Source organism: Myodes glareolus, chromosome 5 (genome assembly GCF_982192425.1).
Source record: "Myodes glareolus chromosome 5, mMyoGla1.1, whole genome shotgun sequence".
Taxonomy (NCBI): Eukaryota; Metazoa; Chordata; class Mammalia; order Rodentia; family Cricetidae; genus Myodes; species Myodes glareolus.
The window spans coordinates 100,247,655-100,275,271 of NC_142030.1; positions in this window are offsets into that span (position 1 = coordinate 100,247,655).

Consider the following 27,617-nt stretch of genomic DNA (forward strand, 5'->3'; position numbering starts at 1 on the left):
TATTAGGCTGTTTTAGTAACAGGGCAATTGCAAGTTCTTCTCAAAGATCCATGACTTTCTTAGTCCTGGGTAGCTGTCTAGGCTTCTAGGACCAGGACCAGTTTCCTTCTTGTTGAACCAGCTTTAGGTAAAATTAGAGAGTGACTTACTGTTTGCGTTCCATTTTTGTACCCTTAGGGTCATCTTTTAGTTAGTTTTCAAGGGAGTAGCTTTATTCTTCCTGGAATTTTCACTTTTTAAATTTTATTGATATAAAAATTACAAAATTCAAGGCATACATTAAGGTGTTTTGATACACATTTATGTTATGAAATGTCGATAATTTTTCTTGATTCCTGAATCTGTGCTGTCGTGACATGAGTATAATATGTTTCCCTCTGTGTGTTTTGCTGCTTTGTTTGTCCTTGCTAAGAAAACACGGGGAAGCAAGTGGGAAAAGTAAATGACGAGCAGTCTTATCATAATTGTATCTTAATAATTTATGTTATTCACAGTTTTCTATCCTCTGTGCTTTCTAATGAGTATAAACATCACTGTAAAATTACACTGATCCTTAAGTCTTGCCTTGGGAGACCTTGCTTCATGTTACCACAGCACCATAAATAAATTTTAAAGGGGCCATTTGAGAAAACCATTTGCCATCTGCATAATATACAAAAGGGAAGAAGAAGCCATGCTTCACTAAGAGGTCCTGGATTTAGACTGAACAAAAACCAGCTATGAAAAGTGGATGTGATTAAGAAATTTCCTTAAATGGAAAATTAAATTGCTAAAACCCAATACCAGTTTCAATTAAGTAAATATAAATTCTGACAGCAATAGCACAATGATGTTAGCCAGCCAGACTGAAAAGGTGGAAACGCGAATAAAGCCTCCAGCTTCTGAGATCTATTTAACCGCACTTCTCAAAAGTTGAAATATTCACATTCATTAACTGCTTATGTCGGCTTTTATGAAATGGCCCTGTAAAACTCTCTCTCTCCTGCTTGTGAGGTCTGTGCAGATGTTTGCTGAGATACTGTGCTTTACAATCAGACACGGGGAGCTACCTTCTCTGTCCATCTCTGAATGAGCAAGACACCATGTTAGACTGAGATAGTGTGGAATATTTATAGTCATTAGTAAACTTGAAAATTGTTTGACAAAACCCAGAAATTGAAAATAACATATCTAGTTATATTCATTTTATAAAAAACAGTCAAATTATGATTTATGTATGTAAGTTTCAATGTGTATATGTACATCTGGAAATGTGGGAGCTCATGTGTTTTACAGTTGTGTTAATTAAGTAAAAATGAAGTAGATCAAATTATCACCATTAAGGCACTGGAATTGAGACACTGGAATTTAGTGACAGCCCTCTTTTTCTAATCCCCAGCTTGTTATGAGAATACCTTGTCCCTGCCTCCCACGGCCTTCTTTACCAGAGGTTGCCTTATGTTATTTTTATTTACAGGGATGCAGAAGGTCTGAACGCTGGCTCTCATGCTTGAGTGTCAAGCATTGTACCTGCTGAAAACTCTCCCCAGCTCTGATTTTCTTCTAAGTAATGGCCATGTTTTGCATCGACAAAAATATTGGTAATTTGTAATAAGCATAGTGTTAATAGTATTTTATAACCCATAGTATAGCACACCAAAGAATGATTGCATAAAATTTCTAAACAAAAAATGTAATTTACATGATGTAGATTTATCTGGATATGTAACGCCATTTTATGAAAAATTGAATAAAATGAACATACTGAATGCATATGTCATCTTAGAAACATTCAATAAATACAATAGGCCTTTCAGTATGTATCAAATTTTATTTTATTTTTTTCAGACAGAGTCTCACTATGTAGCTTTGGCTGTCCGGGAACTCCATGTAGACCAGGCTGACATCAAATTCAGAGATCCCTCTGCCTCTGTCTCCCAACTGTCAGAACTCAAAGCATGTGCCATCATACTTGGCTCTAAATTATCAACTTTTTAAACATTGTTATTGGAATAGGTTTTAGCTTCATTATTTAGATTATTTACATTTATGACCTAATGTATCCAAATCAGTTAAGCTAATTGTATATAAGATTCTTCTCCTTTTCTTCATAATGCAGTAATTATAGTTATCTATAGAAAAAATCACAGGAATAAAGCCAGGAAACAGTGATAAAACGCCTTATGAAATCCCTGTTGCACTGTTCTTATAGATTTTACTATTATAGTATTAAATGAGTCTGTGATACAGGAGATAATTGTAGGGAGGGAACACAAATTTTTCAAAATTTGTAGAATTTCTACAAAATAGTAAAATATCACAAGCCTGATGTGATGGTTCAGAGTGAATGAGTACTATATCCACAATATGAAAACCTGAGTTCTAATCCCCAGGACTTAATATGAAATTTACATGCACAGCTTTAAATACAGCACCATGGAGGTCAAAGACAAAAAGATCACTAAGGCTTGGGGACCACCAAACTAGCTACAGCTTCACTGAGAGTCCCTGTCTCAAAGAACTAAGGCAGAGAGCAGTAGATATGATACCTTCTCTGGCTTTTGAGCACAAGCACGCATGTGCTCATGTATACACTAAAAAGCATATTAGAGAAATCAAAAGTCTTTTAGTTTAAAATCTAATTCAACTCTCAAGCTGAGCTTTCAATTTAAAAAGATTACCTTTGTAGCTTCAGTGTTATGGTTCTACTAAGATATTATTTCTAAAACTAAGTATTCCCCAGTGATTAGGTATAATTCAACACCCATCTTCTTTGGTTCTGTTCATAGTGAAGGCTGTATCCTACCTTGATTGTGAAGTTTGTGTCTTTTCAATGCGTAGAGAAAGCTCGTGTGAGCAGAGCGCCACAGGTCTTCATCTGTGGGGAACTCTCTTTGCCTAGGTTTTACATTAATATTACCACATAATTCAATTTCCTCCCAGAAAGGTTTAATTAGTCACGTTTGTTAAAAAGTTTGACATAGTTCCTGGGTGCTTTATATTTAAGACTATTTTATAATTAAATGTCATCTTATAAAAGCTCTTCTTGCTTCTCCATTAATTTATTAGTGGACATTGAATTAAAAATCATAAAACCCAATACTTACTAGTGAATAAATTTAAAATCTTGCCTAATAAACAGTTAGCATATGGACATTCTTGTTAAAATATAGAACATTTTTACTGAGGAATACATTTTTTCCATTTAAAAGTTTTTATGCTGATACAATATAATTGGTTCCATTAAGCCATTACTATATAAATTGCATTCCTCTGAGGTCATCTTAGCCATTGCACATGGCTGAAAACTTTCATCAGCTCCAAAAAGATACTCACTGTTATCAGTGAGTTTTACTAATGAGCTGCAGGAGACAAAAGCACAGGAGAAAAAGGAGCTAGTTAAAATAGGTAAGATTTACGAACAGCTTATACCCCTCACTTACTTTTTGATTCTGCCATGGCATTAACTCTTCCAGTTGTCAACACTGTCAAAGTAGTTGGTCTCACTAATCTTCATATCGAACTCATTCTGTAGCTGACAAGTCACAGCTGTGTGGGAATAATCAGGCTGTCTCTTTACCATGAGGAGTAAACACGCCAGCCATGCCCAGCAGAAGGTTGAGATGGTACTGATCCACATCTGCTCTTTGCCCCCATACTTTCATGTCCTTCATCAGGATCTTAACCTCTAGCCTGCTGTTTTTCCTCTTCTCTGTACTTATTGCATCATCTTCCTTAAAAGTAAATTTTCATTATCTATCGATAATCTGTCTGTCAATGTATCTGTCTCTATCTATCTATCTATCTATCTATCTATCTATCTATCTATCTATCTACCATGTGTGTGTTGGGGAGGTGTATATGTTTCCCATTGTTTCCCATCGTGGTGTCAGAACGCATCTTTCAGGACTTTGTTCTCTTCGTCTTTCTTGTGTGTCCTTGAGATCAAGTTGAGATGGTCAGGCTTGAAGGCAAGCATCTTTACATGATAAGCAATGCCCTAGGCCCTGATCTGCCTTCTAGGCACAAAATTATATGCAAATCTCACTTTCTTAATAATAGAAGAAAAGGAGAAAAGTTTCCTTGACTTTGTAGAACTCCATACACTTCGGTAAAATTCCTGTTCTCTCTCTTTTTATTTATAGTTCAAGCCAGTATTTTATCTATAGGTTTTCACTCATCAACTTTGATTTATATATTCTGCTATGCCATTTGGAAACTGACTGTGAAAAAGGCACATTGAAACAATATTAAACATATATGATTTATTGTTGTCTTTTAAATTTTTCAAAATGCATTACTGCTTACTACTGTACACATACATGTGTGTTCATTACTGTACACATACATATGTGTATACATATATGTATATATATGTATATATATGCCTAAATTAGCAACCAATTTGTTTATTTGTCCAAAATCATTTATTACTACTTAATAAATATTAGTTTCAGGAGAAGGGCTAGAAAAAAAGTTTATTGGTTAAAAGCACTTGCTGCTCTGGTAGAGGACTTAGATTTGGTTTCCAGAACCACCTGCATGGTGATTTATAAGGACCCATCACCCCAGTTCTTGGGGACCCAAGTCCCTCTGAGATCCATGGACTGGAAGACATGTGATACATACACACTCACACACACACATTCACACATATATACATGCAGACAAAACATTTACACAGATAAAAATAAATAAAACATAACATTCACACAGATAAAACATAAGAAATACATATAAGTGTAAAAAATATGTTCAACTTTCTGAAGTTTAAATTTTAGGCTTTAGTTTCAGAGAAAATGAAAAAAATGAGTAAACAAGACATACTTTGCAAAGATACTGTTTTGATACCGACAATCATATTACTTTTAAGTACATTATTAACTTGTAAACCTGTCTTGTAAACCTTGTACTCTGGTTGAGCACAAGAGAGAGCACATCAGAGAGAAAATTTACTCTGACTAAAGGTTAGAGGAATGGAGGAAGATGTGGCTCCATTTCTTTCCTTTCTTTCCTGCTTTTATGTTTTTGGAGCTACTGTGTGAGTGGACTCACACTGGTGTTCAGGAGCTGTCTCTCTGACAGGTCTGGGAAAGGCCCTCTGGCATTCTGTCTGTTCATTTCCTCACTGTTCCTCTGCTCTTCACGGAGGGAGCTCTATGAAGCCAGTCACACAGGAACTGCATCTGTGTGGCTGAGTGGAATGTCCACAGTTAGAGAGAGTGACAGGTGCTTCTAGAAGGAGAGAAATGGAACTGAAGAAGGAAAAAATTTGAAATACCAGTTTGCTAAGACAACAAATGTTTTCTTTAAACAACAGTCTACTACAGCTCCAGCCACCATCCAGGACTACGCCCTCGCAGTCACAGCTCAGTAGTCCAATTCTACGGTTGCCAAAGATGGGAGAGAAACTCCATAGGACTCACACTAGGAATTTAAGGTGGTGGCCTAAAAGTGATAAAATGAAACATGATTCCCTCTAAAAGGCTGCAAGTCATACTTCCTCACAGATTTTCACCTAAATGAAAGGGAACAATACTGATGTGAGAGGGATATTCTGGGGGCTGGAGACATAGCTCTGCGGTGCAAGGAGGAGATGCAAGGAAGAAGACTGGAACTCAGAGTCCCAGAACTCATGAATAAGGCTGATGAGGTGTGGCATCTGCCTTTAATCTCAGCACTCAGGTGATAGAGTCAGGGTATCCCTAGGACAGGCTGACAAGCTGAAGTTGCTGCAAGTTGCACGGTCACAAGTTAGTGAGAGATTCTGTGTAAGTTAATAGACAGTGATTAAGATGTCAAGATCTGCATTCCACATGTTCATATGTACACATGTACCTTTACATACACTCACATACACACAATATACACATCCATGTGAACACACATACATATAAACTTGACACATAAATAAGCACATACAAAAAATTTCGAAGTCCCTTAATTCAGAGGCTGAGAATACATGTTGGAATAAGTAGACATTTCTATCACAACATTATACAGGGGACTTGTAGCTCAGTGCAAGTATCATATTAGCTCTGTTTGATTCCGTGCCTACAAATCCCAGGAGGTAAGTTGAGTTATTAGCAAATATTAAAGGCAGAGAGAGAGATAATTTATTATGGATGAGGTATTCTAGGCTTAATGAACACAAATAAAGCCTAAGCGATCAGAATAAATAATGCAAAGGGAAGGTGAATTAAAGAGGATATGTCAGCACTGGGACAGCAACATTCTAACACTTTCTAAGAAAGAAAATCTGATATCTAGAAAGGCAGCAAAAATGATCATAGATGGAAGACCTTGTATGATGGCTCTGTATGGTGAATACCGTGATGATAATGGACTAGCCTCTGAAACTGTGAACAAGCCCCCAATTGAGCAATTTCTTTCATAAGAGTTACCTTAGTCATGGTGTCTCTTCATAGCAATAGAACAATGACTAAATTGTTTTCAATTTTTTCACAGTGGAACTAAATAAATCTGTGATTCACGTGTTGAGAGCATTATACAAAGACATCCAAAATATTGAAGCCATCCCTTGAGTCCCAACATACGGTTTGCAAAGTGTGCATAGTTCCCCTAAATGATTCATTTTCTTGGATGTTTAATTTAGCCACATATATATGGTGATTTCATGGTGTGAGTATGTTATGCGAGTGAATTATAAACATGCAATTGTGATGTACAATTGATTCACATTGATTTCTTCAGTATGTTCTGAGTTCCTGAATCAGCCTTCTCTTACTTGGTGGCCTGGGTCCCTCACATGCACTTGCTCAACCTTTGCTCCTCCTCCTCACTTGCACACTTGTGCCCTCACCTCCTTCTCTTTATTAAATTTACTCTCATTTGATAAAGCTTTTATTTTCGAACAATGACTTCATTTTCATTTAAACAAACCAGAAAACCAATTTTCTAAATACCTTGGGTTTTGTTATTGCTTTACTTAATTCCCAATATTAAGCTTTTGTTTTGGTTCTGAATAATCTAGATGATAGCATATGTGCATAAAATATTTTAAAAGCTTTTAAAGGCACATCTGTATAAGAGATGGAGGGTAAATATAATTATTATGTAAAGTAACACAGTTAATCTTAAATTTATAAGAAATATATTTAGAAGTACATCATTTACATATAAACAACTTATAAATAATATACATTTCTCAACTGAAAATGACCATAATAAGATCTGGGTATAAAATCCTGCAAAGAAGGAGAATTTATAATGGTCATGGACAAAGTTGTACCCCTTTCCACTTTTCATGCAGCCAGCTACACCTTGGTTCCCTACTCATCCTGCACTTCTAACTCATTTAGAATTAGTTGCATGTTGACCACAAAGCTTTAAGGCTCTGTTGGCTGGGGCTCACGGTTGCTTATCTCTTGGCTACAAATACTGTTCTCCATCCCTAGTGCTCTATCTCCTCAAAAGCTCTACTCTTCACATACTATCACGTCTCTGTGCCCACAGTTCCAATCAACACACTCTATAAACTTCTCACATAATCCCAGTACCTGGAACTTTACTCTTCTGCAAGCGCACTAATGTTTACATCCCCATTCCTTAGAGATTATCTGTTTTAGAAAGATTCTTATAACTGCAGAGCAGTTGGTTAAATTGGATTCTGTGTGATATCTACCTGAGGGTTCTAGTTTTATTTCTATTGCTCTGATAAAATACCCTCAATAAGAGCAACTAAGGAAAGAGCAGGTTTGTTTTAGCTCACAATTGCTGGTTACATTTCATCACTGTGGGGAAGTCAAGGTATCATATCCCTAGTCAAAAGCTGAGAGAAGTGAGGATACACAAGCCCACTAACATGCTTGATTATCCTCAGCTCAGCTTCTCCATTCATAGAGTCCACGAATCTGTGCCTAAGGAATTGAGCTTCCTAAAGTGGACTGGGTCTTCCCACATAAATTATCTTAATGAAGGCAATGCTCTGTAGACCCCTGTCCACAAGCCAGCCAAATGTAGAAAATCCCCTATTTGAGTCTCTTCCTAGAAAATTCTAGGCTTGACAATTGACAAGTATTGACAATTAAAGCTATCCATCATATAATCGGTTATAATATTTATTTTAACACATTGATCTAGCTCATGAGTTTTTGTGTATTATAAGGAAAATGTTCAGATCTCTATCTTCTGGGTGTTCTTTTACATCAATACTTCCAGGTATCTGTGCACTTTAATGCTAAACTTGGTCATGTGACTCACTTTAGACAATAGTTTTTTGTTTGTTTTGGTTTGGTTTGGTTTTTCAAAACAGGGATTCTCTGTGTAACAGCCTTGGTTGTGCTTAAACTTGCTTTGTAGACCAGGCTGGCGTCAAACTCACTGATATCTGCCTGCCTCTGTCTCCCTAGTGCTAGGATAAAAGGCATGAGTCACTAACACCTGGCTTAGACAATAGGTTTTGAACAGATATGATATAGGCAGAGACTTGGAAGAGCTTGCATACTGAGAGTCATTTTTTCTTACAGTCTTTCCAATGTTGAGAAAATTTTCCTCTACCAGCCTGTAGGAGGGTAATAGACAGGTGGAGCAAAGCCATGTCCCACCACCATCTCAGTCACAGACATCACATGCCAAACTATCTTATCTTCATTACGCAGTACTACTGTGGGAACAAATAACCAATATGGCTACTTTGCCTCCATGTTGTAATTTATATTTGAGAAAGATATCTTTCCTCCATACCCTGGACAGTGGATGACCTGATATGTTTTGATTACATTGAACTTATAAATCACATTGGTCCCCTTTACACAGGAAGCAGATTTCATATCTTATTTCTAATCAGCATCTGAAGCACTCAATTCTGTACTTAAAGAAAATCCACATCCACACACAAGTAAGATATTGATAGAGAATATATAAGCTCTCTAGGGAAATCAATATATACAAATAACTAATTCACCTGTCTCTGTATGTTATTTTCTGTGTGTTCAAAGAGAATAAAAAAATACTTCCTTCAAGTAATGTAATTTTCATTCTCTCAAACTGCTTGAACAAACAGATTCTGGGTTTGAAGAGTATGGAAGTCAAAGGAACACTGTCATAGTTCCATTATTATTCTTGCTATATTTTTGACTGTGCAATCTTAAAATGCAATTTTAATGTAATATATGTATATATACATTTATTTAAATATAAGTTAATATCTCCCAATTCTTATATTTCAATAGTATTCAAATAGTATTTCTCATATAAATTTTTGCAATAAAATTACTCAAACATTTTCAAGTTGCAGCTAGCTACCACCAAATATAGTCACCTCCAACTTCTTTATAAAATGTGAAAAATCACAGACTCAAGATTTAGATTTGGGGAGATTAGGATTTCTAGGATGTTTGGGAAAATGGTTCAAACCCAGTCACAAACCCCTTCTTCAAACTCTGAAAGAATCAATCTGTGTAAGGATATGTCTCTAAGCTGCTTCCAAAAGTAATAAACATCAAGCTTACAGACAAGAGTGGAAACGGAATGGCTTCGCTTTTCTTCCAGGGGATTTAATTTATTTTTAATATCACAGGTGGCTTCAGGCACATTGAAATCATCTGTCACTCTGAACTTAAATCATATCCTCTCACTTCTCAAATACTCTTTGATCAGCCGACCAGTAAATCACACCCTACTCTCTTCGTCATAAACTCTAGTGTACAGATATAATCAGAGCATTACAAGTTGCTCAAGAGGGTGGGGATTAAAAGACGATAAAGAGACCGGAGACACGCTCAGTGGCTAGGAATGCTGGCTGTTCTTTCAGAGGATCCAAGTTTGGGTTCCAGCACCTATGTCCGACAGGTCACTACTGCTTAAAAGTCCAGTTCCAAAGTCCAGGTCCTTGCCTCTGGCATCCACAGATACTGCACTCATACACAACCCTAGTACTCAATGTCTATTGCTTTCTGACTCTCTCTAATGCCAATTTCAGAAATTATGTGACACAAATATGGAAGCCAGAGCTTAATTTATTTAATTTAAATGTCATTAGTGTTAGTCTAACTATTTAAATTTTATGTGGTATTAGATTCTTTAATGTATGAATACATGGTTCCTTTAATATTTAATTCTATGATTTTGAATAAACAGGCTCATGTTTAGGTTGTCCTTACATCTATACATTTTGTGTGCATATCTAAACTCACACATATGCATATATATGAAATTCACACACAGATGTAATTTTCTAAATCTGTTAACTCATATTTGATTTGTAGTAGTTGTTTTAGTTCATTACAATTCTCTGAAAGAGTCATTAAGTATAGTATACATTACTAGTTTATGTTAAGAAAACTGATAGGAAAAGCACTAACTTTTCTTCCAATAAAATTTATGTTGCCTCTAATTCAATCTAGCAATTAGGTAGTTTAAAAGAAATGTATTTACAAGTGATATCAAGTCTATTGAGTGAAGATTAAATGATCAAAAGATGTCCTAATATGACCAGCAGTTCCCTTTAGGTTTCAAAGCTGCATTCAACTATAACTCAAATGGGTGAATGTGAAACACAGCCTTATCATGCTCATGAAAGACAGAGAAAGACTTCATAATACAAACTAAAACCTATTACCCTCCTTAGCAATCTTACACTTATTTAGCTTTAGCGTTAGAAACATTTTTTCTTATTTTGTTTTGAGAGTTTCACAACCACTGTGAATGTGTATGAGACAGTCATTTAGAGGACAGTAAGTGACAATTGTTTTGCATGTTATTTGGGAGTAGGGAATATTCTTACACATGTATGCATGCACAAGGGGGACACTGAATATCATATTCTGTCACTCTCCTCTTTATTATCTTGAGAGAGTCTCTAACTGAACTGTAGCTGCTTTGGCAGTCCCAGTGATCCTGCTGTGTATTCCTCTCACAGTATCGGGGTTCCTGCCATCATGACCACACCAGGCTTTTAATATAGGTGCTAAGAATTTGAACTCAAGTCTTCAAACATGCGCAGCAAATAAGTATTAGTTATGATTTCAGGCTTATAATTGTTTTGTACATGTGAAAACAAAGATGTTGTCCAAATGTGCTGGCTTATTTTGATGTCAACTTGACACAGAATAGGATGATCTGAGAAGAGGAACTCTCAAGTAAGAAAATGCCTCCATAAGGTTGGCCTATAGGCAGAACTGGGGGCCATTTTATTGACTGATTATGTGGGAAGGTCAGTTTCTGGGGAAACTTTTACCCCTGGAGAGTTGATTAAGAGAACATGTTGAGCAAACCACAGGGGCAAGCAAGCCGGTAAGCAGTGTTTCCCCATGGACTTTGCTTCAGTTGATCTCTCTAGATTCCTGCCCTGATTGAGCTCTTGCTTAATCTTCCTCAGTGATGAACTGTTACCAGGAACTGTAAGGTGAAATAAATCCTTACTACCACACACTTCTTTTGGTTATGGTGCTTTATGATAGCAATCTAAACCCTAACTAAGACACAGGTAAGAATTGTTCTCCATCCTGTCTTCAAGGCTCTGCTGAGTGGTAATTAGTCCTCTGTCCCCACTGCCAGTATGCTAAATTGGACTGCAAAAATGGCTGGTCAATAACGGCATTGTTGAAATGCTGTAGAATCCTGAAATAATCATCAGCAAGAGACAGGGATTTCCATTTTCTTGGAATTATGATAGCATTTTTCATGGGTAATGGACTATTTCCAGGACATATATTAGAATACAGTGCTTCATTACACCCCTGTTGAAGAGATTCGTGATATTTTCTTGTCATTACCTAATAAATATTTCTCTTTCATGATGGTGATGTACTAATACTTATGTTGTTTTATTAAAATGAATAAAAATTCTAAAGGCTCTAGAAATTTGAATGGTTTTGTTTTTATCCCTGATGCTTTATTTTTCCAAACTGCACCACTTCCATTCCTGGCATTTCACTGTACCCTAAGGCATGCTGCTTGAAGCTCTTTCAAGTACATTAATCACTGGATTCAGTGAACTTCCTGCTGTATTAGGAACACATTTTTAGTTGTAGTTAAAATTATTTTTGAATGAGTTGATTTGATCAAAAGGGAACTTTATCATAAGGATTCAATCAGATCTCAAGCTTACCCTGAGATATAATATCTAGTCTTTCAGAAGAAACCAGTACTTTCTGGCTCATATCTCTAATTTAAATTTGTTTGATTGCTCGTCCTTTATGGAAATAAATAGCAGGGGCTGGAGATACGGTTCAGCAGTTAAGTGCATCTATTCCAGTTGCCTCAGCCCTGAATTTCGTTTCCATTATCGATGCTGTAGAACTCGCAACCATCCATCTATCACTTGAGCTTCTTGAAACCCAATGGTTTCATTGGGCCTCTGTCGGCACCTGCTAACTTGCTTGCACGAGTGCCTGCACATACATGCACACAAATTTGAATTAAATAAATAAATCAAAGTAAAGTAAATAGCCTATTCTGAGAGAGGTCTCTGAGTAGAGTTCAAAAAGTAGTAAGGTATAATAAGAGCAACATTGACAGTAAACAAGCAATGGCAGGCCACACACAGGTCCGGAGAACAAGGAGTCATTTCCACATCAAGGCTCACAGCATTAGAGTCGGAAGCACAAACTGTACGAGAAGATGATGAGCCTCGAAGACCTAGTTAATTCTTTTCACCTCAAAACCAGCAACAGAAATACGTCGTCAGGAAGATTTTTTGATATTTTCTCCCATTGTCATGTCTTCTGACCATGATTGTAGAAGGTTCTTTTCCTCATTATGGTTATGGGATTAAATTAAAATCATTAGAACAACCCAAGATAATATTGCCCCTTAAAAACTCACAACTTAATTATATTGACAAAAATGCCATTATCAACATAATGTAACATATCCACAGGTTCCAAGATTGAGACATGGATGTCTTTCCAGGAGTCTGGCTATAATTATACTTGGTATATGCTATCATTACAAAGATTAAATGAAATGATGCACATTGAATTATCAAGAAAGAACTCTGCAAAAACTAGATCATTAGCATATGTGAAAGTTAATATCGCAAGAGATGTTTGGAACAGGATGCAGTTAGTCGACTGTGATTTATTTTCAAGCAAATAAATTGGATATTTTGTTTGTTTGTTTGTTTGTATATGTGCTTGCTTGCTTTGTTTTGCTTTTGATCCAGAACATCTCATCTTTTGCGTTAGAGTTTGAAATGTCATGAAAAGTCATGCTTTCTTTAAAGTACTGAAAAATGTAAATTGCTTTAGAATAAATAAACCTGGAGGCATTTGTACAAAGTGCTTGGAAGTTATCCTGTAATGTTGTAAGTTCAAAGCAGAGACTTGGTCTAATCTACTTCTATTCAGTTTAGTATACACTTTAGTATATAAAATGGTTCCGAATATAAGAGTAAATAAATGAATGATGAATAAATTAATATTTAGTGAGTGAATGAAGAGTGAAACCTTGGGAGATCAGATTGGAAAGTGAAGGGAATGCTTCAAGGAAAAGGGAGAAGTGAATGCAATGTTTAGTTTTAATTGTCAGCTTGACCCAGCCTACACTCAAATGGAAGAGTGTCAGTGAGGAACGCTTGGGATAGGTATAGTTTATGGACATACCTGTGAAAAATTTTTCTTTTCTTAATTAGGCTAATAGAGGCAAGAAGAGCCAGTCCACGATGAATAAATAGTACCATTCTCTAAGTTTGAATGTGGGGCTGTGTAAAAGTAGAGAATATGAGTTGAGTACTAGCTATGTGAACATGTGAAGAAGGATGCTTAAAAAAATCCCACACTAGCTCAGAATTGACTTTAATAAAGGGTTACTTACTTAGGGATAGACTCACAGATCACAATCCTCTGCAAGAATGGGGGAACAGGAACTAAACCAAGCACCTAGAAGAGAGAGAAAGAGAGAGACAGAGAGAGACAGAGAGAGAGAGAGAGAGCACGCATGATTTATAATGGCCTTTATAGTATAAGAGGCCACGCCCAAGTGGATTGGTAACTTAAAGGCTACTGGCTGAAGGATTTCCTACAGTATACATTTGTTCTCTTCTCTTGAATGAGTATGTAACTAGCCGTGATATTAAGTTCCTGCCACGTTGACTTTCACGCCAGATAAACCCATTTCCACCTAAACTACATTGTGTCAGGGTACTTTATTGCAACAACAGAAATGAAAGAAGGACAGTGGGTTTCACAACCAGGGCCATTTTTGAGACTGTTAATATCTCTGCCTCAGATTACTTCTCATTTGGAGTTGCTGGTTAAATAATTCAAATATATTTTATGTAATGGCTCAGTGGGCACAAACACTTGCTACCAGGCATGATGACTTCAGCTCTATCCCCAGGACCTACAAGGAGAAGAGAAATACAATTCAGGAAGTTATCTTGTGACCTCATGCAAATATAATTGTCCTTCTACACACATACACACACACACAAAAGGAAAAACAAATAATTAGAATATTTAAATGGGTATATTTTGTGCTATATGAACTATATTTCAATAATACATGTCCTTTAAAAGTGCAAACGATTTTCAAATTTTATCCTCATCCATAAACATATACTAGTAGCACTCAAAAATATAATTCAATTTGAGCTGATAGAAAATAAAATAGATAAAAGGCCAGACCAAGACAACAAACAGTCCGCCTTTCATATGCATGAGTTATACATTCTCAGAGTCAACCACAGGAAGGGGGAAATATTTAGATAAGCACTGCATTTTCATTGAAATTCACAGGTTTTTGGTTCATTATTCTTTAAGCAATACAGGATAAAAAACTGCCCACATGTATTTTATGTGAGTCATTGCTAGTAATATAAAGATTATTTAAAATAGGTATGGCATGTGAATAGTGCACAATATTTTTGATGAGAGGCATGCCTGTATACACATGCATGTGCAGTCATGTTAGTGGCACATTGCATATGTGATTATTAGAGATAAACCTCCCAGGATTTCTCTTGCCTTTCACGTTATTTGAGAAAAAAAACTCTTGTTGACCAATTTCTTGAGTTTTTCATATATTTTGGAGATCAGACCTCTGTCTGATGTGGGATTGGTGAAGATCTTTTCCCATTCTGTAGACTGCCAATTTGTCTTGTTGACCATGTCCTTTGCTTTACAGAAGGTTTTCAGTTTCAAGAGGTCCTATTTATTAATTGTTTCTCTCAGTGTCTGTGCTACTGTGGTTCTATTTAGGAAGTGGTCTCCTGTGCCAATGTTTTCAAGTATGTTTCCCACTTTCTCTTCTATAAGATTCAGTGTGGCTGGGTTTAAGTTGAGGTCTTTGATCCATGGACTTGAGTCTTGTGCATGGTGATAGATATGGATCTATTTTCATTCTTCTACATGTTGATATCCACTTATGCCAGCACCATTTGTTAAATATGGTTTCTATTTTCCATTTGATACGTTTGCTTCTTTGTCAGAAATCATTTGTTTGAGGGTGTGGACTCACTCATAAATGGTTTTTAAACACAAAGCAAAGAAAACTAGCCTACAAATCACAATCCCAGAGAACCTAGACAACAATGAGGACCCTAAGAGAAATATACATGGATCTAATCTACCTGAGAAGTAAAAAAAAAAAAAAAAAAAAAAAAAAAAAGGACAAGATCTCCTTAGTAAATTGGGAGCATGGGGATCACTGGAGAGTGCTGAAGGGGAGGGGAGAGGAAGGGAAGGGAGCAGAGAAAAAATGTAGAGCTCAATAAAATCAATTTAAAAAAAAGAAAAAAAGTCTTGTTGTTCACAGTTAAATATGTCAGAATGTGCAAGGGAATTTTCTGTCTTCACTTCCAAATTCTCTATGGGTGGGCTTGCTAAGATTAATTGATAACCTTGTAATAATTAATAACAATTAATTATTAAATAATAATTAGTAATCTAGGATTAATTAAAAACTTGTTGATATTGTACTTTTTACATGGACTCTGGAGTTTTGAAATCAGGTCCTTAAGCTTTCACTGTTAGTGCTTTCCTTACTGAGTTATTTTCCTAACTCTTCCATTTTAGATAACAGATGGATATATGAAAGTTTGGAGCTTCTAAGAGCCCTAAAACTAATGTCTATTGACATGAAAGAACCACCACAATATTCTTCATGCAAATTCAAGTCTGTTTTCCCTATGGATATTCTATCCCTGTGTACATGTATGAGTCTTCTCCTGGAGCTTGAAAAATGATAATTTTGTAACTGTCAATCTCTTTTTTTGACATTGGCCATACTAAGACTGTAATCAAATTTCTTGGTCAATTACATTTAACCCAGTGAATTTTAAGATTTCTATGTATGTTTTCTCATCCACTTTCTTCATCTGTCCTTCACAAATTCTATCATTGATGCCTGACTTTGATTAGTTTAAGTGGTTCTTAAACACTTTTATAATTTATGTTCATGTGCCTCCTAAAATGTTTCCTCAAATAATTTTACGAAAAATAAAGTTATACAATAAAAAGTCTAAGTAATTACACTTTATTATTGCTCTTTGTGTGTCTATGTTTCCCTGTTACACAAAAGAAAACAATGACAAAAGTAAAAATATCTGCCTGTTATGAATGCTTGGTTTTATTTCAGTTATGTGTATATATGAACATATCTGTGTACAGATGAGTGTAATGTCTTTGAAACCCAGAAGAAGGCTGGCTCCCTTGGACGAAAAATTAAAGAAGGCTGTAAATTGACCAGTTTGGCTACTGGAAAGCATATTTGTATTTTCCAAAAGAGCAACAAGAGTTCTTACATGCTGAGCTATCTCTTCAGGCCTTAAATATCTATATCTCATAGAAATTTTATATTCCTCGTTTTATTAATTACTGAATTAAGAAGATAAATTCTTCCCAAAGATCTATGTTTTGTAATATTGAAAGAAAACCATATCGAGCTAAATCTTTCAGTACCTGTATTGAAGAATAATTTGAATATTTTATATTGGTCTCTTTATCATTACAGTGAGTAGGGTTGTGTGCTAATAGCCCCTCTGCTGCTTGTAAGACCATTTTGTTCACAGCCCATCTGCTGCTCTCTGCCTAGCTCTTTAATTCTGTTGGTTGCTGTCTTTGATGTAAAATGCACCACTATAACTGTTCCAAGTCACACAATGGCTCTGTAAAACAGTGTCTTTGTTGTGTGTTCTAGCAATCTTAATGCTTAAACAAAAATAATTTTAATTTTCTATCCATATGTTGAAATGTTTTCTTTAAGGCATTTAAAAACACTGATTCATCCATTCTTGAAAATTTGGCAAAAGTTAGATGAGTCCTAAAATTCATTCTATACCAAATAAGATTGTTTTTTAAAGATTTATTCCATATCAGAAAATTATCTCGTCTAAATAAAACAGAAAATGATAAGCGAATGGCAACTTTTTCTATTGTTCTCTATTTTCAAGTTGAGTAATCTATTTGTGTGATGTCTAAAGAATCTGTAACTATATTGAGTAGGAAAATGAGCTAAATGTTTTGAAATAAAACTTGAGACATGTTAATTTTTCTGTTTATATAAACTATGACTTTTAAAGTATTATTTTGTTTAATATCTGTGCCTTCTTTCTTCATGGGCTGTTATTAAGACATGAAGAATGAGTAAAATGTTATCAGGAATTTTTTTGTTCATAAGTTAAATATACCTATGATATTTAAGACAATATGGAATTTTTCAAAAAAATCACATAATTTTTATAGCTCACAAATAAATAAATGGAAGCATGCAAAATTCTCAAAACAATCACAAACCAATATTTAATATTCATGAAAATAATCCAACCTCAAATCTTTGAAAACTGTTGATAAATAGTCTAGACATTTCTAAACTTGAAGACTTCACTTAATATACTATTAAATTCTGACCGCACATATCCTTGAATACACTGTAATGTAAATGTATATATCTTTTTAATAGATAGATATCAAATTTTCAATATGCATCACATTTTTTGTCAATGAAGCAGATGTTTTCTTGCCTGTTACTTGATGTCCAACCCTGTTATTTGTGTTGGTCATATTAAATTCAGGTAGTCAGTGTTGTCTGCCTACAAGTATATTCTGTAAATAGATGTTTACTCTCAAGTGTGGTGCATGGTCTAAGAGTAGTGGTGAGAGGTCTTTGGAAATTTCTGTTATCCTCAAATTGCCTTCGATGCATGTACATGTGTATGTTCTGTGAACCCCTGGAGGAAGTGTTTGATCCCATAGGACTGGAGTTACAGGCGATTGTGAACCTCCTGATGTGGAGCTGGGATCCAAATATTAGTCCTCTGCAAGAACAGCATGGACTCTGAACAGCTGAGCCATTCTTTAAGCTCCAGCTTCTATTTCCTTAATTTCTCAAAATACTATGTGCTTGAATGACTATGTATCTCTTTTTAATTGTTCCTGTCATTTATGTTTGATTTCTTTAAAGAGTCTATTGATGATCGTGGAGAACTAACCCAGGAACCTACAGACTTACATTGCTGTAAGAGGTGACACGTGTTAAAAAATGTGCCCACATAAACTCAGAAATGGAATTAAGTTTTTAATTTGCTTCTACTGGTAGATAAGAGAAAGTGAGGGAGATTGAGGAGCAGATGCCGTTTATGCACTCATGGTTGTCGGTGAGTAAGCAGGGTGTGTGAGCCTCTTTTAAGCCTCATTAAATAAGTTAATCTTATAAATCAAAAGGAAAATTTTAGACAACATGAGGAACGATTAAATTTAAACAATGCATTTTTCCTTGCTAAGATATAAAGAGATGTGGCAGTGTTTAGGTGTCAATCAAAAGGCATTGTCATCCCTTAGGGCTAATTGGAAAATAGAAATTAATAGGTCATCGCTCCAGCTTTAGTACTGTTGCTGTAATAAAATATTCTCACAAAAGAAACATAATTAAGGGAGGGGCTATAGAGAAAGCTCAGTGGTTAAGAACATGTACTGCTTTTCCAAGGTACTGGAATTCAATTTTCAGCTCCCATAGGGGCATTTCATAACCTTATGTAACCCCAGCCTCAGGTGATCCAATACATACTTCTGGCCTCTACACACTCTTACACACATATAGCAGAACCCCTCCCCCACAGATATACAAGTGAAAAGTAGAATAAAATAAACATTTATGGAAAAAGCCATAAGGAGATGGCTTTTTTAACTCATATTTCTGGGGTATAGTAGGAGACTCAAGGCAACAGGAACTTAAATAGCTAGCTACATCACACTCAAGAGCAGAGAGAGACTGAATGCATGCATGCTTACTGCTTAGCTCCTCCCTACTGATGCAGTACAAGGCCCCAGACAGGGAATCCTGAGGCCCACTTTTATGCTTAGTCTTTCCCTGTCAGCTAAGCAATCAAGACCCTCCCCACATACACACTCAAAAACCAGCTTGATCTAGAGGGTCTCTCATGGAGACTCTCTTTCCATGTGATTCTAGGTTGTGTCTCAAAGTCATATTGTGTGTGTGTGTGTGTGTGTGTGTGTGTGTGTGTGTGTGTGATTTGTGTATGCACACATACGTATACATTGCTAATATGCAGAAGATTATCAATCAGCTATGAAAATTATTCCTTAGAACTAAAATGCTGCAACAGATTTGAAAATGATATGCATATCATTACTGCGAATTGTGTTTAGATGCGTTTTGAATGGAAGCTGTAAAACCCCATCAAGTCAAGGAAATCACAGACAGTGTATGTTTAGTGAATTCACAGCAATGAGCTTGGCATAGATGAATCAGTTTACTTATTCCAACTCTCACTCAGTGCCCCATTTGACCTTCATCAGCACCGGTTGGGAGACAGGACATAGAACAAGAGAGAAAAGTGATGGGGAGCCATGCAATAATGAGAGGGGGGATGCAGAGACGTCTCTCACATGCAGAGAACTCAAGATGGCATCTTGTTAATCTAATATTGCCACTAGTTCACCAACACACTGTATTTTCATTTTCTTTATTTCAATGTATACTCTCATTGGCCATTTGGTTTTCTAATTGATCCATTGGTTATTTGAACATTTTGTTTGGTTTTAAAAATAGGAAAGTTTTCCCAAGTATATTCTCTGCCTCATTTTTAATTTAATCCTAGTGTGTCCAAAATGTTTCTTCATATGCTCTTAAGCACTTCAGACTTTTTAAGATTTCTTTTACACTCGAGATGGTGAAATTAAATGTTCTATAAATGTCAAACACCCATGTGGTTTATAGTGTTATTTCCATTTTTGTAATTTTATATATTTTCTCTGTGTTCTGTAAACATCTGTAAAAACAGTCTTCAAATCTTGCAATATTCCTCATGGACTCTGTTTCTTTTTTAATGTGAAATATTTACAATTATCAGGAAAATGAAGATTCACAATAATTTGTCCCATTTATCATCACTCCTGGTACTTGTTCAAAAATCAACTTTTACTAATAAGCATAATTCATCCAGTTTTATTGGGTTTAGTGTTAACAAAATATACCCTTTTATTTTATTTTCTTTATTTAAATATATGCACATATTTATATTTAAAATTATTTTTTCTAGTGTATAGATTCAAGTATTGATGTTTAGTTTGATCCATTTACATGTAATGAAATATTGGTCTAATTATTGCACACTATTTTTCCTATATTTTTTCTTCCTATTGCAGTCTTTTCTTATTATGAATAATAATTTTCTAATTCAAATTTTATATTATTTATTCTAGTATAAATGTTGACTCATTTTATCATTACTTTTTTTTCTGACTGGCCTAGGGTGAATCTTCACATCTAATAAGATTATAGTCTCAAGAGTACATTTCAGAATTTTAATTTAAAAATAAAGAAGAAATTTAAAAAGTGAACAAATTCTCAAGAAGTGCCATTGTATTTATACTCTCTTAGCTGCCGAGGCATTGTTTTCAAGGGTTTTATTTATGTAAGTATTATAAAGCCCACACTATATTGTGGTTACCCTAAATTCTTGGGTGTATTTTATGGAGGATTAAGTGAAGGCATATTTACCCTGCTTGGGGGCTTTTAATTTGTGTGTGCAAATCTTTCTATTTGGTTTTGTTTCCTTTTGGAAGAAATCCATTCGGAACATCTGACTGGGGATTTGGCTGTGATTTGTTCTGCAAGAGGGCATTTCACCTTTAGAGCTGCATCATCCAGGTTACATTTCAAAGTCCACAAGACTGGGCTTTGTGGCTCTTCTTTTTGCTCAGGATTTGGAAGGTATGGTCACATGCTTCCTGCCACAGGTTCCCTAAATGTAGCTACTGGTTCCTTCTCTTCTCTGCGACATATATTCTTATTAAGCCTATTTTTAGGGTTTATATTTACAAGTTTTTCACATTCTCATTTATCCTTAGGAATTTCATATGTGAATGTTATTGCCGCCATTTCATCAGTGATTTGAAGCAGTTTGATTATACTCTACCTAGACATCACTTTCGTCTTTCATTTGATATTAGACAGAATGACTCACATCCTGGCTTTGTGAGTCAGCACATTTCATTAAGCTTGGAAACCTTTGCTATTTATTTTATCAAATATCTCTCCAATCCTCACTCCTCTATCCTTCTTGAATTCAAAATGCATTGGTATCCGTAGCTGCTTGAGGTGAGGTGCCCCACTGTGAAAGGCTCCACTCAATTCTTATCATTCTTTTTTCTCTGTGTGTACTACTTTATGTAGATTTGAGGTCACTCCACAGTTGCTTAGCTGTTCTGTACTGGCATTATGCTGTTAATCCTAAACAGGAAATGCTTCTTCTCATTGTTTTGGTACCTGTGTACACTATTCTTTTGTAGTGGTAATTGCTGGAGACACTCCAACTGATTTTCCATAGTATGCATTATAAATAAGCTTGTTTTTTTTTTTATTTCTGCAAAAGTTTGGATATTCACCACAAAATCTGAATGTTGTAATCGGTGGTCACTGAATAATTTTGTATTCCTATGAATATTATTGAAGTTATTCTAAGAGGCTACTAAGGTGTTTGGAAAGAGCCTGGCTGCTACCCCCATTAATCAGTAAGTACAATTTACAGCTGGTTTTGTCCACTTTTGAAACACAGTGTTCCGAGTATAATACCTGGTGCTGTGTGGTTCAAGCAGAGTTGGTTTTGCCTGCCAAATAGTTCAACTGTGTGTGTGTGTGTGTGTGTGTGTGTGTGTGCACTCACCCACGTATGCACACATGGAAGACAGATGTCTCCTTCACTTATCCGCTTTAGTTTTTAATATGGGCTCTCTCACTGAACTTGGAGCTCACAGATCCAGACAACACGATTGTCCATTAGACTTCAGAGATCGTCCTGACTCTGACTCCTGTCTTTTAGCAGAGTGGGGTTAGCAGCTCATGCTCACTTTGCCTGGCATTCACTCACTTACATGAGTGCTGAAGATGTAAACTCACATCGTCATATTTGCTAAACAAGCTACTTAGCCATCTTCCCAGCCCTTTGGTAGTTTCCTTATGTGAATACTTAGGAAGTTTTCTGCCCATGAATTCCTTACCTTTCTAATATATGATCTGCAAAGCCACCAAACATGTACCTTCTATGATTCTTCAGCAGAGTGAGACTTCAAGGTGAAGTTTAGAATGTTCTCCATATAGCATACCCTGTGACTTACAAGTCAGGAAGCTCAAAAAAGCTCAAGGTTTTTTAAATGCCTTTCCTTCTCAGAATTACTGTTCTTCGTTGCCTAGTGTTCAGTTCTTTGGAGAAAATTCTTGTCTGTTTTTTCAAGTTTGTCATTTTGTCTTTTATTTTATGTTTTCAGTTAACTTAGGCATGCTGGTAAAGATGATCCTTATTAATCATCCTGACATAGACATCAGATATCATCAAAATGCAAATTGACCATAGATCATATTTAACTTTCTAAGGTTGAACTTTAGTTATTAGTGTAATTCCCAAGCTGTGAGGGGATTCAAAATAAAATGTAAGGGAGTCTTCTTAACATTCAGTTTATTGTTTGAGAATACTGCCTCAGTAAGTGGGTGTGCTGTTGAAATCATTTACCATGTAGTTGTTGGACACAAAGAATTTATATGGATTCTCCTGAGAAGGGTAAATAGACAAGATCTCTTGAGAAATTTGGGAACATGTCGGAGGGCAGTAGTGGGGGGAAGGGGAAAGGAGAGAAAGGAGGAAAACATGAGGGAGCAGGGTGGTTGAGATAGGAAAAGGAAAGAGAGGGAGAACAAAGAAAGAGATATCTTGATTCTGGGAGCCATTATGGGATTACCATGAAACCTGGCACCAGGGAAATTTCCATGAATCCATTAGGATGACCCCAGATAAGATCCCAAGCATTAGTGCAGAAGGTACCTAAACTGGCCTTCCCTTGTAATCAACTTGATGACTACCTTAATTGTCATCATAGAACCTTCATCCAGCAACTGATGGAAGCAGATGCAGAGATCCAGAGCAAAGCACTCGGCTGAGCACCCAAAGTCCAGTCAAAGAGAGGGAAGAACAATTATATGAGCACCAACTCCAGACTGATAGCAAGGGAATCTGCATAGGACCAAATTAGGCCCTCCCTCTGAATGCTGGTGACAGTTGTGTGTCTTGCGCAATCTGTGGGGCCGCTGGAAGTGGGACCAGGATTTATCACTACTGCTTGAACAGGTTTTTTTTTTTTTTTTTTTTTTTGAGTCCATTCCTTTTGGAGGGATACCTTGCTCAGCCTAAATATAGTAGGGTTGACCTTGGTCCTGCCTCAAAGTGATGTGTCAGAGTTTGCTGATTCCCTATTGGAAGCCTTTTCCTCTCTGGCAAGCTGATGGTGGGTAGGGAAGGGCAGGAGGGAGAGTGGGAGGGGCAGAGGGAGTAGAAACTGTAAAAGGTATGTAAGAGGAGAAAAGATTATTTTTATTTATTTGATTATTTATTTATTTATTTATTAAAAATTTCTACCTCTTCCCCGCCTTCCTTTTTCCTCCCCCCTTCCTTTCTAGTCCTAAGAGCAGTCAGGGTTCCCTACCCCGTGGGAAGTCCAAGGTCCTCCCCCCTCCAGCCAGGTATATAAAGGTGAGCATCCAAACAAACCAGGCTCCCACAAAGTCAGTCCATGCAGTAGAATAAAAACCCAGTGCCATTGTCCTTGGCTTCTCAGTCAGCCTTCATTGCCAGCCACATTCAGAGTGTCCAGTTTGATCACATGCTCTATCACTCCCAGTCCAGCTGGCCAATGGGCAGGTCCCCAGCTTGCTCCTTGGGAGAGGGTGCCTGAACTGGCCTTGTCCCTTAGCCACACTGATGAATATCTTGCATATCACCATAGAACCTTCATCTGGCGATGGATGGAGATCAAGACAGAGACCCACACTGGAGCACTGGACTGAGCTCCCAAGGTCCAAATGAGGAACAGAAGGAGGGAGAACATGAGCAAGGAAGTCAGGACAACGAGGGGTGCGTCCACCCACTGAGACGGTGGGACTGATCTAACGAGAAAATATTATTTTAAAAAGTAAATTTTAAAAAATAATTTGCTTCACTTCTAGGTTTGACAGGTTTAATATACACACAGGGTTTGTCTATTTCTTGTAAAGTTTTTTTTTCAAAAAATTATTTGAGTATTTCTCATATTATTGTCTAACTTATGGAATATGAATCCTTCTTCCAGTTCAGTGTGTACTTGGAAGTAAAGCAAGGTCTCAAGCAGTAGCTTTCTGAGATAAAAAGTCTCAGCCCTTGATTGCCACCCTGGCTCCGACTCTTCAGCCATTATTTCTATCTGGGGAGGCCTTCGGCATGCTCAGTTAGTGTGGTGGTTGATTTTTAATTTCAAACTTTCTCACTGAGAATCATCTTAGAAGGAGCCTTGGTGGGCTACTGCCTACATAAGGATGGCCTGCGAGGGTTTGTCTTGATGGTGGAGGGAAGGTCCACATTAAGTGTAGGTAACACCACTTTATGTATTGGGCCCTGAACTTTTCAAGACCGAAGAAACTTAGGTGAGTGCAAGGAGCAAACAAGTTTATGTCTATGCTCTTGACTGTAGATATCTCGTGACTAACTGCTTTGAGTTCTCACCTTGACTTCCTCTCAGTGATAGACTGAAGTCTGGCTGTAAGTAAAATAAACTTCTTTCCATCCATACGTTGCTTTGAATCAGGATAATTTGTCACAGAAGGAGAAGCGGAACAATTAGTGTATCAGAGGAAATAACTAGATTTTTCTTGGTTTGATTATACCTAACCAGGAGTTATTCCAATTTCAATAATTAATATTTCCCTCACCTCTGTTGACTTTCAAAGAACTTAAAGAAAGAAAATTCTGAAGACCTTGAATCACGGTTTTCTCCATCAGTCAGTTGTTTTCCTGCATGACGATTATGTAATCAATCTACAAAGCTTAGATACCATTGAATGAAAATGGACAGAACTGTGAAGAGTTCTTCAGCTTGTGCTTTTTAAAAATTTATTTTATTATAAATAGCATGTGTGCATGCATGTGCATGCACTTGCTTATGATCAAACATGCACACACACACACACACACACACACACACACACACACACAGTGTGGATGCAGATACCCTTGGAACCAAGGAGGGGCCACCAGATTCTCCCGTCTGAAGTTCTGGCTAGTTGTATGCCACACAACATGGTGCTCAAAACAGAACTCTGGTCCTCTACAGGAGCAGCATGTGCTCTTAACCACTTAACTATCTCTCCAGGCCCTGTTTATCACTCCTCAACATTGTCACAGCAGGATAAATCTTTCTGAAAGCTCTCAAAAGTCGTTTAGGATTTATTTTCATAATATGAACAATTGAGCCATTAGCAGTTTGGGACTCCAATCTTACTGTGTGACATAAAGGAAAAAAATCACTTGGCTTTCTTTATCTTGGAGCTTTTACCTGTAATACAGTCAGCATGTTTTCTTGCCTTTGTATAGACTGAATATGATAACAGTTGTAAAGATTTCTTGTGGACCCAAGCCATTCCTCTTATACATATAATGCATTTCTCAAAATATGCATGTATCCAAATTTTCCATTTTAAGGTTTATCATGATGCTGAATGCAAAGTCTAAGTCTATAATATACCATTTTCTTATTTTTTTATAAGAAAACTCTTTTGAAAGATTCAAAATAGGAGATAAAATTGTTCCTTGATTTCATTGCAGTCTGCATGAAAGCAAGGACACAACGAAAAGATGAAAGCAGGCAGTATTTCATGACAATAATGATGGTAAAACTGGAAACTCATTTCGATGAGCAGCAGAAGAAATCTTTCCATGTCTGCAGCACTCTGGAAGTTTATTTTTCTTGCTGATTTTCCTGCTACTTACATGACAAGGGAATACCTTATAGCAGAACAGAGGTCATCTTAGGTACAAAAGGCAGACCAGAGTGGGGCCTTGAATCTGCTCCTTGAAGAAGGATGCTACAAAAAGAATACATTGTTTCCAGACAGTAATTGCAAAGATTTCATTGTTGCCACTTTATTTTTCTTTCATAAACCATTATTTATAAAGAAAAGATTTAGAAGTATATGATCTCTCATATAAAATAATTTCAGCAGCATGACTATGAGCATAAAAGAGTTATTAACAGTTTTTAGGATGTCAAAGAGGAACAAGCAGTTTGCTTCAGAGCTTCAATCCCGTCCATGATCCAGTGGTTGGCACCACACCTTCTCACATGCTGGTGTCATGAAACTGATTCACTGGGGTAAAGAATGCATATGTAAATTTTGGAGGGAGAAGTAGTGTAGGGTAGAGAAGTAGTAGGAAGAGAGAGTCTGGGATTGAATTTTAATCAAAATATGTTGTGTTTGACGAAATTCTCAAACTATAAAAAGTATAAAGAAAGATTACACTTTCCCTTAACAACAGACTGCTACTATTCCTTCTAGATACATATTATTTGCTTTGCAATAAAAATATATTTTAAATAACAAAAGGAAACATATTTAGAATATGAATTTTTATTAAGTGTTGTTAATAATATCACCATCTCCCTTTTCTCCTGGCTTTAATCACAAGAATTACTTAATTTTTTTGTCTTTCTACCTTGACTTTTGGTATTTCTATCTTAAAATAACAATAAAGAATCTGGAAAGTGGTTAAGAGCTTGTATTGCCCTTCTGGGAGACCTGAGTTTAGTTCACAGAACAACTCAAAATCACCTGTAACTCTCACTCCAGAGAATACAATACTGTTTTCTTAACTCCTTAAATCTGATCCTTAAAAGTTTAGGATCAGAGGAATGTCTCAGTGGTCAAGAGAACACTTGCTGCCCTCGCAGAGGACATAGGCTTGGTCTCAAGCATCCACATGGCAACTCACAACCCTCAGTGACCCCAGTTCCAGGCAGATCTGTTGCCCTCTTCTGGTCTATGTGGGCACTGCACACAGGTGGTGCAATACATGCATACATACATACAAGCAAAACAGACTATCCCATAACTAAATTTAAACCTTTAAAAATAAACAAGAAATAACAGTTAATCTCCAAAGATACTTACCCAAGAGTGACTTGTTACATTTGTTTCCAGCTTCATGTTGTTTTACCTTTCCATGATTGCTGAAGATATATACTGCAAGTTAATATCTGATATTCAAAGTGCTTGGGATCAGGAATGTTTCAGGATTGTGACTGGAGTGTGTATGAAATATTTGCATTTGTTTACTGGATTAGCTCTCATCCCTAAGTCAAAAACATAAATTTGCTGTTCTCCAAATTCAAAACTCATAAGCATCATTTTGCTAT